This window comes from Bombina bombina, chromosome 4 (assembly GCF_027579735.1).
Source record: "Bombina bombina isolate aBomBom1 chromosome 4, aBomBom1.pri, whole genome shotgun sequence".
In the NCBI taxonomy this organism is placed as follows: domain Eukaryota; kingdom Metazoa; phylum Chordata; class Amphibia; order Anura; family Bombinatoridae; genus Bombina; species Bombina bombina.
In genome coordinates this window covers 698914955-698936682 of record NC_069502.1, presented here as the reverse complement: position 1 = coordinate 698936682, position 21728 = coordinate 698914955, and positions in this window count along the sequence as shown.

Genomic DNA, 21728 nt, shown 5'->3' with positions numbered 1-21728 from the left:
TAACTATTAGTTATATTGTAGCTATATTAGAGTTTATTTTATAGGTAAGTATTTAGTTTTAAATAGGAATAATTTATTTTATTATAGTAAATTTATTTCGTTTTATTTAAATTATATTTAACTTAGGGGGGTGTTAGGGTTAGACTTAGGTTTAGGGGTTAATAACTTTATTATAGTAGCGGCGATGTTGGGGGCGGGAGATTAGGGGTTAATAATTGTAGGTAGGTGGCGGCGATGTTAGAGAGTGCAGATTAGGGGTTAATAAAATGTATTATAGTGTTTGTGAGGTGGGAGTGCGGTGGTTTAGGGGTTAATACATTTATTATGTCCGGTCGGCAGATTAGGGGTTAATAAGTGTAGGTAGGTGGCAGCGATGTTGGGGGGACAGATTAGGGGTTAATAAATTTAATATAGGTGTCGGTGATGTTAGGGACAGCAGATTAGGGGTTCATAGCTATAATGTAGGTTGCGGCGGTGTCCGGAGCGGCAGATTAGGTGTTAATAATATAATGTAGGTGTCAGCGATAGTGGGGGCGGCAGATTAGGGGTTAATAAGTGTAAGGTTAGGGGTGTTTAGACTCGGGGTTCATGTTAGGGTGTTAGGTGTAGACTTAGAGAGTGTTTCCCCATAGGAAACAATGGGGCTGCGTTAGGAGCTGAACGCTGCTTTTTTGCAGGTGTTAGTTTTTTTTTCAGCCAGCTCAGCCCCATTGTTTCCTATGGGGATATCGTGCACGAGCACGTTTTTCCATCTTACCACTACCGTAAGCAACGCTGGTATTGAGGGTTGAAGTAGAGCTAAATTATGCTCAACGCTCACTTTTCTGAGGCTAACGCAGCCATTCAGAAAACTCGTAATACCAGCGTTGTCTTAAGGGTGCGCTGGACAAAAAAGGCTTGTTAGCACCACAGGTCTTTACCAACAAAACTCTAAATCTAGGCGTAAATTTGCATTGAAAATCATTTTAATAATACACATAAAAAATGAATATATTTCATAAAATTCTCATTTAAGCTATATAGTAAAAATTGTATTTAATGTAAACTGTCGTTTCAAAATGCACAGTTAAAATTATACCAAATCGATTTGAGTGAAGTCTGCTCATGTGAAGGTTAGTGTTATATATCTCTCTATACTGGTGAATTTTAGAGAATTAGGTGTTGTAATGGGAAGAGAAACTTCCCAAAGCATGAACAGAACCCAGTGGCATAGAAAAATAATTAAACAAAGTCCAAGGCGTCACAACAGGCAAGGGTTTAAGAAGAGATCAAAGTCAGTAGTATCCGAGGTCAGGGCAAGCAGCAAAGAAGCAACGTCAAAAACAAGCCAAAAGTCAAAAGCCAGGGAAATCTAGAATACAAGGTTAGTAAACAGGATAAGTGCTTAGTCTCTGTGAATCAGCCAACAGAATAACTCAGCAATGAGTGAGAGGGCTGTCCATGCTTTAAACCCTGCAAGGGCCAGGAACGCCCCCGTTGCTCAGGTAACACAGGTGCAGCAGTTACCTGAGCACCTATGGGAGACAAGGGTGTAACCACAGAACAGTCCCCCTGTCTGTCAGGAGCCCGGAACGTGTCATGCACATAAGCCACACAGGCGCGCATGTCTGCACCTGGGTGGACACCCGCAAATTTGCGCACGAGCACCCACGCAGACACCCACAAATTTGCGCATGAACAGCCTCACAAATACCAGTGAACACCATGACAGTCACGGGGGGTGCCGCAAAAGAACATGCTGCCCCCCCATCGGTGCCCAGGTAAGAGGATGCCCCTGGTACCACAACAGAACCCCCTACCAAGGAACGGCCTCCAGAAGTCAACCAGGAAAGGCCTGTAAGAGTGCCTCCAATGGAAGTTCTGCACCTTCGCATTGGTGTGGAGATTACCCACAGGCTCCCAGGACCATTCCTTGGGACCATACCCCTTCCAGTGGACCAGGTACTCCATCCTGCCACAACATCGTCTGGAGTCCAGGATCTCTAAAACTTTGTACTCTTCAATACCACCTACTTGGATAGGTGGAGGAGGAGCTGCAGTCCTACCAAGAAACGGGTTGTTACATTATGGTTTCAGGAGAGACACATGGAACACCAGGTAGATCTTAAGTGTGGGAGGTAGACTCAACAGAATTGCCACGGAATTCACTGGCTTTGTCACAGAGAAAGAACCTAGGAATTGTCATCTCTTGAAAGGAAAAGTCAAGTGGAGATGTTGGGTAGAGAGCCACACCTTGTCCCCTACATGATAAAGTGGAGGCAACCTCCTTCATCTTTCTGCTTGTCATTTTTGTCGTGCCTGGGAAGTGATTAACTGTTGTGTCAAGGTGTGGAGCAGAGAGCGAAGGTTGCATATATAAGTAGAGACCTTGTGAACAGTGATAACAGGTGGTAGAATCGAATTCAAAAAGTATCAGTCAGCACCTGCACCAGTTGCACGCCACATAGGGGTACCACCAGACCCTACCATGTAATGAAAGTCCAAAGAATATGGCAGCAACAAGTGGTATCTCAATGGTCTTTATTTGAGCACAACAAACAAAAATAGCAGCGACGTTTCGGGAGCTTCCTCCCTTTGTCAAGCATACAAAACAATGGTAACAAGCATCCTAATATACCCACCCCCACCAGGGGGCAGCAAATAATGTGCTCAAATAAAGACCATTGAGATACCACTTATTGCTGCCATATTCTTTGGACTTTCATAACAGGTGGTAGATCAGGTAGGGTATTAGGATGGTAGCTGTAGCTAGCATAAAAGGGGGTCATTTCACTAGAATCATGTTTTTCGTTATTGCATGCAAACTCTGCTAGGGGTAGCTGCTCTTTCCAGTTGTCTTGCAGATGAGTAGAAAAGCAGCAGAGGTACTGCTCAAGGGTCTGATTAGTCCTCTCTGTTTTCCCATTCAACTGAGGGTGGACAGGCACCGGGTGATACAGAGTTTCTGGAAGAACTGGGTCCACAATTGAACTGCATGCCACGGTCAGATACAATAGATTTGGGTACACCATGAAGCCGGAATATATGTTGGACTAAAAGCTCAGAGGTCAGGCGTGCTGTAGGGAGACCGGCAACTGATATGAAGTGCGCCATTTTAGTGCATCTGTCTGCAACCACCATAATGTGTTGTGTCATTGGGATGGAGGTAGGTCGACTATAAAATCCATTTTGATGTCCCTCCATGGATGTGTTGGCACAATAGTTCTTTCAGGTGATCAAAAGCATGTTGTGCAGCTTAAGTCCAAGTGAAAGAGGAGCTCATTTTGGTCAGGGCTGTGATAGGAGTGCATATGGAGAAGAACCCTCTGATGAAACATCTAGAAATTAGTGAATCCCATGAACTGTTGCACCATAGGTTTAGTCTTGGGCACAGGCCAGTTGATGATAGTTTGGATTTTCTTTGGGTCAATTTGTATGCAGCCTGGTGACAGAATATACACTAGGAACTCAATAGTGTCTACTTTGAAGGTGCATTTCTCCAGTTTTCCATATAGGTGGTGCTGTCTCAGTCAGGCTAAAATGGTCTTCACATGTCTCTTATGTACAGCCAATGAAGGGGAGAAGATGAGGATGTCATCCAGATACACCACAAGAAAGGTATCGAAGAGATCTCTGAAGACATCCTTAAGGAAGCATTAAAATGTTGCTGGGGCTTTACAGAGCCCGAAGGGCATGACGGCTGTACTCAAAGTGGACATAACAGGACAGAAGGGAGTCTTCCATTCATGCCTGTCCTTCACTTTGACGAGGTTGTAGGCCCCCCTGAGGCCGATCTTAGTGAAGATTCATGCATCCTTTATTCTGTCAAGCAATTCAGGAGTAAGAGGTAACAGATAGTGGTTCTTCACCATAATGGCATTGAGAGCCCTGTAATCCACTCAGGGTCTGAGACCACCATCTTTCTTCCCTGCGAAGAATATGCTGGCATCAACAGGTGATGTAAAGGGATGAATAAACCCTTTGGCCAGGCTCTCCTCTATGTATTCTGGCTATGACAGGGAATATAGACGCCCATAGGGCAAGGGTGCTCCAGGCAACAGGTCAATAGGACAGTCATAAGGCCTATGAGACGGTAGCTTATCAGCCGCCTTTTTCTCAAAGACGTCCACGTAGGCCTTATACTTTTAGGGGAAGATAGATCCTTTGGTAGTAGGGATATGAGCAGGAGTTGCAGAGGAAGGACGTAGACAGGAGGTGACACAAGAAGGCAAGTTTACCGGTTACCCAGTCCACAGATGGGTTATGTTTCTTTAGCCAGATGATTCCCAAGGTAACCAGGAATAAAGGAGAAGGAACAATGTCCCATATGATGTGTTATTGGTGTTTCTTCTCAATTCAGAGCAACAATGTGACTCCAAGATGACAGGACCAGTCTTCAGTGTGCTGCCATCCACCATATGTAACAGAGAAGGGTGTGTTTTGTTATGAGTAGGCACAGAAAGCTGAGAGGCAAGGGTAGCATCCAGGAAACAGCTACTGGCTCTGGAATCCACAATGATGGTTAGCTTGGTGGACCTATCTCCCAGCTGTAGGATGACGGAGATGGTAAGGTGAGAGGAGGTATTAATTATAGGAAGATTGAGACAGATAGCTTGAAGTGGTGACATATCCGTCTTGCAGGACAGTCTTTCAGAATATGGCCAGGCTTGGCAAAGTAGAGGCCTAGGTGGAGTGTACATCTTCTGACCCTCTCCATAGCTGTCAGTGGCCCACGAACCAAGCCAATCTGCATCGGTCCACTTTGCTCTTCAGTTCCAACCAAAGGGGATGGAATGGTAGCAGAAGGAAGGAAGGAGTCAGAACATTGAGGCAGTGGTGATAAGGAGCCTTGTTATTCTTGCCATCTCTCACGAAAGCAACGATGCAATTGTGTGACAGCCAGGATCAAGCCTTCTAGGGTGGCAGGAACTCTGTTCTGTGCTAGATCATCTTTTAGGTGATTGTTCAATCCGAGGTGGAACTGGTCTATGAGGGCAATGTCGTTAAGGGCAGTATTAGGAGCAACTTCACGGAACTCCATTATGTATTCCTCTACCGGTTTTTTTCCCTGTCTCAGGGACCAGAGGGTGTTCTGTGCTGTTGTGGAACGTAATGGATCATAGTATAAGGTTTTCATTGCTGTTATGAAGGACTCACAAGTCTCCAGGATAAGACTTCTAGTATGCAGCAATTGATGAGCCTGTGGAGGACCAGACAACAGGGAGATGGCAGTGCGCACTTTGAAAAAGTCTGCGGCATAAGTACGAGGCTTGAGTGAAAACACAAGAGGTTAAAAGGGCACGGTAGTTGGAACGCTTGCTAGGGCAACAATGAGCTCATGCAATGAGCTCATGTAGAGAAGCCTCATACAGGGGAGATGGTTGAGGAGGAAAGGGGAGTAAAGCTGCTGCTTTGGTGTGTTGGGTTAATAAACTATGCGCTGTGGGGGTAAAAGCTAGGGAGTCTCGAAGAAGTAATCTCACAAACTTCGAAGTGGGGGTAAAATCTGGATTGGATGAGACTCTTAAGCGCTTGTGCTTAATTACCCAATAAGGAAAGATAGTCTTACTATGTAGTTGGATTCAATGAGATCTATTTATTTTTAGAATTATAAATACATACAATAAAATTTAAAACAATAGAAATTGATTCTTAAAACAAATCTAATTGGCCAACCAGTTAGATTTGTTTTAAGAATCAATTTCTATTGTTTTAAATGTTATTGTATGTATTTATAATTCTAAAAATAAATAGATCTCATTGAATCCAACTACATAGTAAGACTATCTTTCCTTATTGGGTAATTAAGCACAAGCGCTTAAGAGTCTCATCCAATCCAGAGTAAAGCTGCTGCTGCAGCAGATCGCTGCTCCCGGTCTCTCTCTCTGCAACAGGCTTGCGTCATAGTGGTCAGCTGATATGTAAATGCAACCAGCGGTTTAGGTGTTCTTGCGGGTTCCTTGGTAAGCTGAGTTATTATGTAACAGGAAGAGAAACTTCCCAAAGCAGGAACATCCAAGGCGTCACAACAGGAAAGTGTTGAAGCAGAGATCAAAGTCAGGAGTATCCGAAGTCAGGGCAGGCAGCAAAGAAGCAGCGTCTAAAACAAGCCAAAGGTCAAAAGCCAAGGAAATCCAGAATACAAGGTATGGAAAAAGGATAAGTGCTTAGTCTCTGTAAATCAGCAAGCAGAATAACCCAGCAATGAGTGAGAGGGCTGTCCAGGCATTAAACCCTGCAAGGGCCAGGAACGCCCCCATTGCTCAGGTAACTCAGGTGAATCAGTTACCTGAGCAACTATGGGGAGACAAGGGTGTAACCACAGAACACTTCCGCTGTCTGTCAGGAGCAGGGAACGTGTCATGCACGTCAGACACTGCATTTCGCGCACCCGCACTGACACCTGCAAATTCACACAGACACCTGTGCTGACAGCAGCAAACGCTGTGACAGTTGCAGGGGAAGGTGCCGCAAAAACACCCGCCAAGCTCCCCGCTGGTGCCCAGGTAAGAGTGTACCCCTGGAACCATGACAGGTGTAGAAGCATGCAAATCATGCCATAACAAAGTGTTTAAACTAATCAAACATAGTATTTCTCAAATGACAAATCTTTAAAAATTACTTTAAATTCTCTCACACATAGTTTTAACCAAGCTCTAGAAGTTAAAACACTAATTGGAAACGATTCATTAGGAAGTGCTTCGCTCCTAAATTTATTTTATGAGTTTAAGCACTTTGTTGTTTATCACTATTTTACACTGTTTGGGCCAGATTACAAGTGGCGGGCTAATATTTTTTTTCGCTCAAAGGCTAACTACACTCAAAGTAAAAAATTTGTGTTGCCGGATTAGCACACATATTACAAGTTGAAAGTAAAAAGTTAGCAAGCGAGCGAAAGACTCTCACGCACTAACATTAGGACTTCTCCCCAAAACAGCCTTATTAGTAAATGCTTGTTGACACTGTGCTAGACCAACTGCACTAAAGCCTGCACTAAAGGTGCATTAGAAATACTTGAAATTCCTATGTTCTTTACAGATATTTCTATATACAACTCTGGAAAAAAAATAAGAGACCACTGCAAAATTATCAGTTTCTCTGATTTTACTATTTATAGGTATGAGTTTGAATAAAATTAACATTTATTCTATAAACTAATAACAACATTTCTCCCAAAGTCCAAATAAAAATATTGTAATTTAGACTAGAGCATTATTTTGCAGAAAATGACAACTGGTCAAAATAACAAAAAAAGATGCAGTGTTTTCAGACCTTTAATAAATCAAAGAAAACAAGTTCATTTTTAAACAACACAATACTAATGTTTTAACTTAGCAACATTTCAGAAAAAAATAATATCTATATTTATATGCATTTATGTCTATATATGTATACATATGAATGTATGTGTTCAAATGTATATACAGGCATATATATGTCTGTTAATTCATGTATACACATATACATTTATAAATACATATGTACACACATATAAACATATATATATATATATTAGGTTTTTAGGTTCACTGAGGTGAATCATGTGAGAGCATTTGACAAAGGGATTGTAAGAATCCCGAAACGTTATGCAGTTTTTTAACTTGTATTTATAAAGATTTATATTTTTATACTAAGTCCAGTGAGTGCCATTTTTTCCTTTTGGTATATATATATATATATATATATATATATATATATATATATATATATATATATATATATATATATATATATACAACAACTTTTAAAATTAGGGGGAGGTAAAAGGTGAGTTTAAAATCTATATATACATACATTTACATATTTAGACGTGTATATATGTATGTATCTCTATGTTAAACCCCTTTGCAGTCCTTTTTCGTAACACCTGAGACCTCATATATTTGAGCCCTTATGATTTTTAATGATTTTTATTAGATAGTTTTATTATGAGTGTAACTGTACTTTTACATGCATTTTTTATGTGTTTTGTGACACTTTTTGTCAAGCGTAACAGTTAAAGCAGGGTTCAAGTCCTACAAAAAACATGTGGGAACTCACCAAGACTTCCATCCCCTCAGAATTAATATGTTCATATTATTTATTTGTTTATAATTTATACACTTTGGTTAATAAAAACAAATTACACTCTGGTTGATGAAAGCAAATTAAAACCAATAAAGGGCTGAATAGTTGCCTTTGGGCCTGAGGATGGACACCCATTGTTCCATTTTTATGTGGCAGGGGTGAAATTTGTATTTCTAATTTAGGATTCAACTGATAATAAATACTGAAAAGCCAGACACACACTTTTTAGAACACATGATGGAGCATTTGTTTATAGATGATGTTGAATAATCCAAAAAGCTAAGAGCCTTAGTAAAATTTTAGGAGATGTTACTCCCTGGCTCTCAGGATGTGTAAGGCTCTGTAATGTAAACATCTGAAATATGTAAACATCTAAAATCGTGATCTTGATAAGGTTTGTGTTAGCACTCACTCTGCAGTAAGAAACAATGGTAATGTAATTTAAAGTAAAATTATAGTCATGAGGCATCTGAGTGTAATTTTCTTTTATCGCTAACACGTATACCAAGTAATTGTGAAGCCAGTAACACTGGCAGAGGAAGCAGGAGGTGTGAGGGCACAATAACTTTGAAAGCAAAACAGGTCACCTTACACTTTGGGATGAAACTGGTAAGGTTGAATCTGCAGCAAATACATTATCTTGCACAGGTCAGCATTTTGCAGAGAATCTGGCCTGCTGACCATAAATTTATAGACATACGACACAAATGTAGATAAACATACTTTACATACAATTGGTGTATAAAATAAAGTAATTGGGCTTTTCCTACTACAAGATATTTCACAAACTCCTTTAATTGCAAGAACTATTTTCCTTTGTGCATACACATGTATTTCCCTTGCAAACCTCATCCCAGCTATCTCTGGAAGAACTAAATGGAATTTCAATCAGAAAGAAAGCAGGAAGCTGGAAGGATATGACTCTTCCCTGTTTGATGAGCATTTTTATTCTTTGTTGAAACACTGATCTTTTTTATATGTCTGTGATTTTTATATGTACTTTCATCAATAAATGTTAAGTTTTAACCCAAAATCAGAGGTGACTTGAGTTTTGTAAGTGAGCCATCAGCATAGACTGGATCTATATCTCACTCCAAGACTATTAAGGTTCTCCACAACGATATGGCCATTCAAGCAGAATTTGTTTATCATATTTCTTGTTTATCAGGGTGTATAGATGATAGAAGAAGATAGCTCACTGGCATTTTTAACAAAAACAAATATTTTCTGTCTCTCTCACTGCTACTACTGCTTGCTGCTGGTGATGTCTCTCCTAACCCTGGCCCTGCAACAATCACCACACTTTTACACTCTTGCTCCATCTCCCACTGCAAAAATTCTAGGTCACGCAATACCAACAATCTCATCTCCATTAACACACAGCGCCTAACCCCTCCCTTTTCTTGTGCCCTCTTGAATGCTCGCTCCGTCTGTAACAAGCTTACAACTGTTCACGACCTGTTTGTTTCCAATGCTTTCAACCTTTTAGCTATTACTGAAACCTGGCTATCTTCCTCTGACACTGCTTCCATTGCTGCTCTCACACACGGTGGTCTTCACTTTAGCCACACACCTAGGCCAGGTGAGAGACACAGTGGCGGTGTTGGTATCTTACTCTCCCCCTCCTGCTCCTATCAGTACCTATCCCCATTTCCATCTCTCTCCTTTTCTTCCTTTGAAGTCCACTGCATTCGCCTGTTATCCCCTCTCTCTCTCAGAGTGGCAGTTATCTATCGCCCCCCTGGACCAACTTCCCAATTCCTTGACAACTTTGCTGCCTGGCTTCCTTACTTTCTCTCCACAAATACACCTGCTCTAATCCTAGGGGACTTCAACATCCCCATTGACAACCCATCTGCCCCTGCTGCCTCTAAACTTCTCTCACTCACTAACTCCTTCGGCCTCTCACAATCCACCCTATTCCCTACCCACCTCGATGGACACTCGATTGATCTGGTATTTTCCTATCTCTGCTCTCTCTCTAATGTTGCATGTCACCCATTTCCCATCTCAGACCACCATCTGCTCACCTTTAATCCTAATATAGATACTAAACCTACTTCCCCCTCTCGCCCCCGCACCAGTAGAAATCTGCACACTGTGGATGCTCCCCAACTCTCCAATCTTATTCAACTACTCCTCCCCCACACTTCCACGATATCCTGCCCTGACCTTGCTATAACCCACTATAACAATACTCTCTCTGCTGCACTTGACACTCTTGCTCCACCGCAACCTCACAAAGCCCCACGTCGTCATCTCCAACCCTGGCACTCCCAACAAACACGTCACCTACAAAAATGCTCCCGCACTGCTGAACGTGCCTGGAGGAAATCCCGCTCTGAACCTGATTTCATGCAGTATAAGTTCATTCTCTACTCTTACACCTCTGCCCTTCGCTTAGCTAAGCAAACCTACTTCTCCTCTCTTATATCCACTCACTCCTCAAACCCTAAAAGACTCTTCTCTATTTTCAACTCTCTCCTCTACGCACCTGCACCACCCCCCTCATCTGCATTAAGCGCTCAAGACCTTGCTGACTATTTTCTCAATAAAACACTTGCAATCCGAGGAAACATCCCAACACAAACCTGCAATCTCCTAACTCCGCTCCCAGTCACCCCCTCTGCCACTCTCTGTACCCTCCTCCCAACCACTGAGAGTGAAGTGGCTTCCCTTTTGTCTTCCTCACACCTCACTACCTGCCCACTTGACCCTATTCCTTCACATCTAATCCCACCTCTGTCTACCACCCTCACTCCGGCTCTTACTCACATATTTAACCTATCCCTTTCTACCGGCTCATTCCCTGCCTCCTTCAAACATGCGAAGGTCACCTTCATCCTCAAAAAATCCTCCCTCGACCCTAACTCCCCTGCAAACTACCGCCCCATATCACTGCTCCCACTAGCTTCAAAACACCTTGAAAAACTAGTTTTCAATCGCCTAACCCACTTCCTGCCCTCCAACTCATTGCTCGACCCCCTGCAATCTGGCTTCCATCCCCAACACTCAACTGAGACTGCCCTCACCAAGGTTACTAACAATCTCCTTTCTGCTAAAAACAAAGGCTACTACTCTATACTCATCTTACTTGACCTATCTGCTGCTTTTGACACTGTTGACCATCCCCTTCTCCTACGGTCTCTCAGTTCTCTTGGTCTCTGTGACACTGCCCTCTCCTGGATTCACTCTTATCTCTCTAACAGATCCTTCTCAGTCTCTTTCGCTGGTGACTCCTCCTCTCTATTGCCCCTGTCTGTTGGAGTACCTCAAGGCTCTGTCTTGGGTCCTCTACTCTTCTCTATTTACACTTCTTCACTGGGTAAACTTATCAACAGCTATGGCTTCAGCAATCACCTCTATGTTGATGATACCCAGATCTACCTTTCCACCCCTGCACTCTCTCCTTCAGTCAACTCTCACATCAGCGACTGCTTATCTGGCATTTCCTCCTGGATGACCTCTCACCACCTAAAAATAAATATGTCCAAGACCTAACTACTTCTAATTCCCCCCTCTAGCTCCACTCCAGTCTCTAATTTTTCTATCACTGTTGGCGGCACCACTATCTCCCCATCACCCCAAGTCCGCTGCCTCAGAGTAACGCTTGACTCAAATCTGTCCTTCATTCCCCACATCCAACTGCTCTCTTCATCCTGCCACAACCACCTACGCAATATCTCCAAAATTCGTCCGTTTCTGAGTGCTGAAACTACCAAACAGCTCATCCACTCCCTGGTAATTTCCCGACTTGACTACTGTAACAACTTACTAACTGGCCTCCCTCTCTCCCACCTCTCTCCCCTCTAATCTGTCCTAAATGCATCTGCCAGGCTAATCAACCTCTCTCGACGTTCTGTTTCTGCTGCGCCTCTCTGTGAGTCCCTTCACTGGCTCCCCATTCACAACAGAGTTAAATTCAAAATTCTCACCCTGACCTACAAAGCCCTCACCAATGCTGCCCCACCCTACCTGTCCTCACTCATCAACAAATATACTCTTGCCCATCCCCTAAGATCCAACAACGACCTACTTCTTGCGTCCTCTACCATCACCTCCTCTCATTCTAGACTACAGGACTTCTCTCGTGCGGCACCAACCCTCTGGAAGGCACTTCCTCGAGATGTCAGACTTGCCCCTAACCTCTCCTCCTTTAAACGTTCCCTAAAGACCTTTCTGTTCAGGGAAGCTTATCACCCAACTTATTAACAAACTAACTTCAATTAACTAACAGTTACCCTCTATCTCCTCACTAATATCAATCTCACCTCTGCAGTCCCCACCTCCTGTTTCCAATCCTCCTACCTGTCTAGATTGTAAGTTCCCACGGGAATAGGGCCCTCAATTCCCCCTGTATTTGTCTGTAAAATGTTGTGTCTTATCGTATTGTTTCTCCACTGTACTGTTATCCTTGTACCCATGGGCAGTGCTGCGGTATCTGTCGGCGCTTTATAAATAAAGAATAATAATAATAATAATAATAATAATATTTTATTTATTGAATTTTCAAGGAAACAAACACTCCTTCTTTAGACCTATCAGAGAAAAAATTATGGAAAACATTTAACCCCTAAACCCCCCAAACACAAATCCATCTTGTGTCATCATAGAAACCTATGAACAAACATAAACATAATTAAATTAAAATCAAAAAATTGTGTCACCATGTAAAACTAAAAATTGTGTAAAAATATACAGTGAACCAAAGGTGACAATTACTTATGTAACAGGAATAGAAATTAAGGATAATGGTGTATGATATAGTAATATAATTGCATGAAACAAATAATTATATGAATATAAATTGACCACAATCTGGTATAATATAAATGATCATCATAAGCACAGTTTAATGCAAATGCTGTCTATTTATAGGGTCCCATTTATCAAGCTTCAAAGTAGTTTCAGGGGCACCAGTGTTTCAGGTTTGAGGAAATGAGCCTGAAAAGCTAGTTAAGTAACAGCGGTTTTAAGACCACCCGCAGTGAGGCCAGGCAACAGGTTCACAGTAGCGAATCTTGACTGTCCGGCTATTAATAAATTGATTTTTCCCCTCATATATGTAGGTGTGTGAGTAAACCTACAAGAGGGAATTTGCTTCTTTGTTAAAAACCACATGCTAGATATGTATAATGAATGATCCTGTACTTTACTTATGGGAATTGTTTGAAAGCCTGATCTTAAGCTGGTTGATTTATGTATTACATTCTGCATTTATCTTGTACTGTGTTTTACTTAATAAAGCTTTTTTTTTTAAAAAAAAAAACAAAACAAAACAAAAAAAATAAATAAATAAATTGTGCCCATAGACTGCATTTTACTCACAAACACCATTAAAAATGTGGTTTCCACCAATAGAAAATGTAACTTTTATACAAAATTTGCAGCTAAAAAAAGGTCTACGTTTTTCCTAATAGCACAATGTACTACAACAAATCACAAAAGGTATATAACAAGGGTTAAACACTCCTATTGAAGTTGTCAATGCTTTATAAGTAAATGACTCTATTACATTTTTTATATATATATTGCATTTTCAACTATAAAACATAAAGAACACTTCACATTGGTATCTTGTACAGAAGTTAATGGAGGTTAAGAGGTTGTTTCAGTCTGGCAAATATTGTTTGGATAATAGTATTTGAAATGTAAGTAAATTACTATCCTTAAAAGCTAGTTAATATAATGTGAAAAGCCCACAGGTTTATATGAGTTGATACTTATAAATTGTCTTAGAATATAGTAGATTAAGGTTTTTCATTTTATTTTTTCAAATTTAAAAGGAAATAAACCAGTTAGTATTGAATAAAAGATAATAAAAAATGAATTTGAGGAATAAGGGCATAAGGCAAATTAAAATCCTATAATACAGCGTTCTAACTAAAATAATAAACATAAGGGGCGGAGCCAGCCATCTGGGAAATGGCTGCACTTTAAGTGAGCTCCAAAGGATTGTCCCAGAGACCTACTAAAAAGACTAGGCAAAATACCTGCTAGCACCACCAAAACAGGGATGCATAACCCTTAAGGCTGGACAATCAATTTAAAAAAGGTTTGGAGCCTAAAAAACGGCTCATAATTTTGCACCCATGACTAATCCGGCCTCCACCAGCTACTACAGTCCCCGGCTTCACTCAGGCCTACTCCGGAACTAACAGAAAACATTTTAAAGCACATTCCATGGCTTAATCTTCGGCTTGGGAAGAAGCTATAACCCTCCAAGGCATCTATCATGATAGCTGTGTGACAGAACCGGGCACAACACAGAAATCTAGGCCCTGGCTTCTTTCTGGCCTACTGTGGCCTTCACTGGATCCGGATCACATCCATATTAATATTGCTGGGAGCCTACAAGCCTGCAATCCTCATACAGTAAGATAGATTTTTATTTTACTCTATAATCAATATTTTTGACTAAAACATCTGCATATTACTGAGACTCTAACCAGGGGATTGGAACATCAGAACTTAATCTACCATTATCTCAAGGAACAGCAATGTAAAGATTCACTATGCCAGCTTACTAAAATACCTCTACTTATCATTGTTAGCCACATGTGCAAACTTGCAAATAAATCCATATGTAGAGACTTTTTACTGTAACATGAGGTGAGCTACAATCTTCTTCACCTTGCAAACAACACCTGCCTGGGCATACAGTATCAGAATTTTCTGCATGTATAGTGCCACCAGGTCAGCTCAACAGACCACCTAAGCTGCTTCACCTTCATACATTCTCCTAAGAAGCTCCACTATAGAGTTATATAAATACAAAGAAGCAGCCTAACCTACAATAGCAGCAGGGTTAACACGGCAAGTCCGCGGACAATACTCCAAATATATTAAGAGGACCACAATCCTACCTTAAGCTACTGAATAACCAAAACTACTATTCTCTTTAAGAGGTGGAGGAGAGAAAACACAACACCCTCAAAAGAAAATGTTGCAGAGGAAACAAGCCAGGCCAGAAAGGGGGGCTAAAAATCACCATAGCACCACTGCTTCCATGAACAACTTTTTCAAACCTCTTGAAAGCCCTGCTGTCAATCCAACATTTAGCAGAACATGCTCCTCAGCTACAAAAATCAACTGACACTCTGACTCCTGATACACTGCAAGTAACGCAAGCTTTTCTGGCAACACTGCCATCAAAACAAGATTTCACCAACCTAATCACACAGGTTAAGTCTACAAGGAAGAGATCTCAGAACTTCGCAAAGGAATATATGAGATAGGTGACAGGGTGGAATTCCTTGAAGAGGAATCAGAGTCATATCAATCTGAACTGGCATCACTACAACAAAATGTACAGGCACAAAACAATGTCATTGATCAATTGCATGACAAGCTGGAGGATATCGAAAATAGAAGCCGAAGACAAAACATATGAATCAGGGGAATCCCTGAAAGTACCAGCACAGAAGTCCTCCATGCATACCTTCAGGACCTCTTTAAGCAACTGAAAGGCACATCAAGCTTGGCACCGATTGCCCTAGATAGATATCACAGGGCCCTGAGGCCCAAACCAAAAGATGGACAACCGCCCAGAGATGTGATATTAAAATTTCAGGAGTACCAACAGAAAGAGGAAATCATGAAATTAGCCAGATCATCGTCACCCCTGACCTTCCAAGGAACAACACTCTCCATATATGCTGATCTTTCAACTAGAACCCTGCAAAGAAGAAAGGAATTTGCACCTCTCGCAATTCTACTTCGACAGAGCAATGTCCCTTATAGGTGGGGAATCCCATGTCAAGTTCAGCTCACATGGGAAGGTCAAAGGAAGACCTGCCCTAGCCCAGGAGACATTGAGGAGTTCTGCAAGGAACTGAACTTACATCTTCCATGCAGCAATACTGTACCACTTGCTCCCTCCAGTCAGAAAGACATTTCATCTCATACAGCTCCCAGACCTCAAAGATCACCATGGCAAACTGCAGAGTCCCAAAGACTGAAAAAACAAGCTGCCACAACTGTAGAAAATGGGTGAGATCAATCCTGTTTTAATGTTTTGCATCTCTTCTCTTCCTTTTTCAGGGACTCTAAAAGTTTAGGACGCACACCAATTGTGTATCCATTGATGAAGGCCTTAAAAGGCGAGTAATTCTTTATGGCTACTGGGTCTTCAATTGTCATAATCAATAGCAGCCTCTGGGGCACCGTTAGCCCCCTATTGAATTCTCAAGAGCTAAAAGAATAGTTTTATGATCAAACCATTAATTGAATGTGAGAAGCTCTTCCCTAATGTTGAGGGGGAGTGCACATGTTAGCTCTCTTTAGTTTAACAACTGTTATGTTTAAAAATGTTTCGTTTACTAATGTTTTAACTTTATTATTATTATTCCATGTAATGTCTCTAATGGTGTTGCTTAGATTATGTCGCATCCATCAATGCACAGTCAAACCAAAGATTTCTACCATATTCACAAGGTCACACATACCATGACAACACAAAAGAAAGATCAACTGTTCACTATCATAACCATTAACACTAAAGGTCTTAATTCCCCCTTTAAGAGGTCGAAGGCATTCCATGACCTAAACCACAAAAATGGAGATATCTTGTTCTTACAAGAAACTCACTTTAAACAGGGTAATGAGCCTAAGTACTTTTCATCCAACTATCCCACTAACTTCCACAGTAGTAATCCCCAAAATAAAACAAATGGAGTAAACATACTCTTCCATAAATCAACCCCATTTGAACTCATCCATAGGGACCAAGAGAAAGAGGGTAGATATTTAGGCCTTTTTGGCCTCCTTTATGGAAAACCAATAACTCTAGTTAATATTTATGCTCCAAACATGAACCAAGCACCCTTTTTCCAATGAACAACAAACTCCATACTCAGATACCTAAAGGGTCCACTAATACTGGCAGGAGATTTTAATCTCCCTTTGAATCCCACAATAGTCAGCTCCAACTCACACTTAAAGCTTCCTACTAATATATTACATACAGTTTGGAATAACTTCTCACTGCTAACTCTTCACGACACTTGGAGACACCTTCACCCTTATAATCAAGACTACACCTTTTTTTCAAACCCCAATAAATCCTACTCCAGGATTGACTACATAATGACAGACAATCTTTCCTTACTAAACCTTAAATATTCACGTATCATCCCTATTAGCTGGTCAGACCACTCAGCTGTTAGTAGCTCCTTCACCTGGCCTTCTATACCAATATGCCCATTCCAATGGAGGTTGGACGAAACATTATTATCAGACCCTCTGATTAGAATAGACGTAGAAAGAGCACTACAAGAGTATTTCACATTTAATGTATCAGAAGACACATCACCCATTATCACTTGGGAGGCCCACAAATGTGTTTTATGGGGAATCCTGATGAAACACAAGGCTTTAAAAAACAAGCAAGCAAGGAAAAAATACATAACATTGACCCAGGCAATAGCAAATTTGGACTTTACCCACAAAAGACATCCGACAGACCTGAGAACTCAACAAAAACTAGATCAAGCCAGACAGAAACCAAACAACTGAGAATTGGCAAATCTACACTATAAAGAGACCCACTAGCGGGAGGTCTGGAGTCCCAAATATTCAAAACTACCAAAATGCTGTTTTCCTTTCTAGAATCATAGACTGCTGCTCTTAAGAGGAACACCACAATTAACAATGGGCACAACTAGAACATGATCTTTCAAATTATCCCCAACTCGGGTCTTCCTGTTGGACAGAAATATGTCAAGATAACACAAAGCACCCCAATATCTCCATAATCTCAGAAACTTATAAAGTCTGGACGAACATAGTTAAAACACATCCGAATCTTTCATCGATACCCTCTCCACGCACGCCCATCCTAGTAAACACCAGTTTTCAACAAGGCCTCTCCTATACCCCAACTGGTACTAAAGACATACACCTCCTTTTGCCCACATACACCCTAGTGGAAGAGGGCAAGCTGCTAGATAAACAATTGATTCAACATCTAGGAGAATGGTTCTTTACACACTGGTTTAGATACTTGCAACTAAACCACTTTCTTCAAACCAAGCATAAAGATAGCCTAACAAGACAACTCATCCAGTTCGAAAAATTATGTAGTTCTTCATCTCCTGTCCACCACACTATTTCCCTGACCTATAAACTACTGAAAACACATAATGAGACCGACTTGCCGACTTATACTAGGTCGTGGGATCGTGACCTACCTTTTTTAAACCCAGCAGCAGAGTGGAACTCAATATTCTCCTCTATAAAAAAAGTCATCACACTCAGCTAAATTACTTGAGACAAATATTAAACTACTAACTAAATGGTACCTTACCCCACAAAGACTTAAATATATTTATCCAAATTTCTCCAACCTTTGCTGGAGACTTTGCTCCAATGAAGGCTCCTTGTTTCACATTTGGTGGGCTTGTCTGAAGATTCAACCATTCTGGGCCTCAATCATATCCTATACACAATGTACTCTAGGAACTCCTCTAGATATAGACCCAGTAATTTTCTTGTTTCACAGATACCCTAAACTCAAGTCTAAACTACATGCTAAATAACTACAAATTCTAATAAACAGTGCACACCAACTTATCCCCCGAGCATGGCAAAAAGAAAACCCCCCAACTCTGCAAATGTGGATGCAAGAAATAAACACCAATCTCAAATTAAAAAGATACCACTACCTACTCACAAACACGCTAGATATGTATGCAGATTTAATGTACTTATGGGACACCAGACCTACACAAACATCTCAACCACTTGTGCCTTGAGGTATTTGCGCCAGTCAATCAAATGTTGGACCAATGTGAGTCTTTTGATGCAACTGTCCACCCCTCTTAATTTTCTACATATAATTAGAGATGAGGGGGCCACTTAGTGTCCTCAAGCACAAACAGTTAGCACCTATTACCAATTCATACACAGAGATTGTTACATGGAAATTGTCATTATTGATATTATTATTTATTGTTCGATTATTTCTAGCCCTGTTGGTTAGGGATAAAGGGAGAGAGAAACATTTTTTCTATTATTCTGTTTTTTTATGGGATACCCCTATCACATTTCTGTACACTGTTAACCAACTAATTGAGACAAACTTTAGCCGATCCCAAGAGAAGTCTCCCATTCTGTTACCTCGGATGTGTTACAGTAAACCAAGGACTTTTGCAAGGACATTCCTTTTTCTATATGAAGAAAGTCTAAAAGCACATATAGACTAAACAATGTACAATGTTTTTGAAATGCTTATATTTTTCTTTCATATAACTGTACACTTACCGATATTGTTTAATATTTTTTTTTTTTTCCAAAAATAAATAAATAATAAACATAAAACCTCAGGTTCCCCAATCTGACTGTTATTTAGCTCCTAATTTTCTAAAACTAGCTTCTCCCATACTAGCATACGATAATTTTTATGAAATGTGGAATTCTTCCTATTATTATAATTATTATTAATCCTTTATAAAGCACCACTTTGAAATATTTTTTGTGAACTATTTTTGCTCATCTAATGTATATCAGCTGTATCTTCTGCTTAAAAAGCCGTTTTTCTACCTATTACTACCAAAAACTGATGTAACTTCTAAAAAAATCTACCACTGTGATCGTCACCCACCTGCAATCCCCTGATTACCTTTATCTCCCCCAAATAAACACCTCGATTAAAAGTCCACTTTTTAACAGGGTCCTGGATTATAATATAACATCATATTTAATTATTAGAGGTGTGTATTGGCGAAAAATTATTTTGTGGAAAAAATATTTGGGGAAATTATTTGTTTTGTTTGATTTTTATGTTTTCTTTAAATTTATGGATGCATTAATTTGAAAATTAAACAAATATCCCTGTTTTGGTAATGAATTAGCATTCGCTACAAAAAGAATGCACATGTCAGGGTTTTTTCCCTGTTGTGTTTGCCATGTGCTGCTGGCAGCCATTTTACTCACCTCTCTTCCTTACTATGGTGCATTGTGGGGGATGCTGCTCATTTCCTGCACTTCCTTTTATGGCCAGACTGGTGTGCATCATCCATGTGAGATAGGATGCAGTCTCAGAATTTTGATGTCATCACTTATTATTTAAAGGGCCTCTGTTCAGTATGCTTTGCCTTTGCGTTGTCTCAGACCTGTTTGTGAGAGTTCCTGTGTATTACCTGGCTGCCTGACGTCCTTACTGGTTCCTGATCCATGGCTTGTTCCTGACTCTGCTGTTTTCCTTGTTCCTGATTCCGGCTCATCTGACTATTCGCTTTGGCTCCTGACTCGGCTCGTCTGACTACCAGCTCTGGTTATGACTCCTGGCTTGTTATTTGACTTGTGGACTTTTTATTATTTTTTGCTATTAATAAAGGTGTGAATATTTTTGCACTTCTCATCTCAGTCTGATTCCTGGCACCCTGACAGCACATCTCTATAAATTACATACTAATGTTACTATTTTCCCCATTTATAGCATTACAGACTATTATGCTAATGACACATAATAATACTTGAAGATTGAAGATCAAATGCAACCAAAATGGAGAAGAGCATAGGGTAAATAAATTGTACAGCTTTTTGTGTCATATGCTCTAGATAATTCAAAACTCATTTCAGACCAGATTACAATTGGCATGCAAATGTTTCCACCAACTGTGCTCAAAGTAAAAAAATAGCACGGCAGCATTAGCGCGCGTGTTACCAGCTGATAGTAAAAAGGTAGTGAGTGAAAGACTTCGGCTATTGCAACCATGTTATCTCCTTCTCCCCATAGACTTCATTGGGGCATGCTTAAGAAATTCCTATTAGTTATCACTCACACGCTAACTCAACACTGTGCTAGATCAACTGTACTAAAGCCGAAGGTGCGTTTGGAATACTTTACATTCCTATGTTCATTACATAGAACAAAAACTTTATTTTTATATATATATATATAAAAATATTTGCAGATAGATAGATATACGTGGAGTCCTATATGTGACCACATTCACTGTGACGATTACTGCTTATGTGACTCATCAGGTTAACCTTTACACAGCAAGAATATTGCTTTTCTTAATATATTAAATATATATATGAACATTAAACTTCAATATTGTAGAATTAAGATCTTGGTCTCCAGCACGTGGGAGAATTTGAAGAGACAATGCAGATAGGATGGCTGGGTACATTCTTCTGCTGTAAAATTATATTTCTTCAAGAGAAAGTCTATAAACATACTGCTCAGTCATATCAACTTAGATTAGGAGGTCCGATTAACCATTTATTTAACAGGAGTGCCATATTTTATAAGTTAATATAAATATTTAAATGTTAAATGTTTTTTTCTTTTTTCAGCTCTATTTTTACATTTCAAAATGTTTTCATTCAGTAGTAAAGGGAACATTTGTACTGGGTTAAAGTGGGGAGTAATTAAATATTTCAGATTGCAGATGATGGAGCCATAATCATTTAGGTATTATTGAATTAATTTATTTTAAATAAAATGAAAATATACAGGTTAGGGATTGTGGTTTTTAATGGAATTTTGCAATGTGAAATGGGCAGTTCTATCTAGAACAATTTTACATTTTTCTAAAGGAATACTATATTATAAGGTGTAAAGTTGAAGAAGTTGAGAAGAACTATCCATGTCATATTGCAAGGGGCTCTAATACCAAATTGAATCGAAATAGTTATACAATTTACAACTAATGATGCTTTAGGTAGAAAAT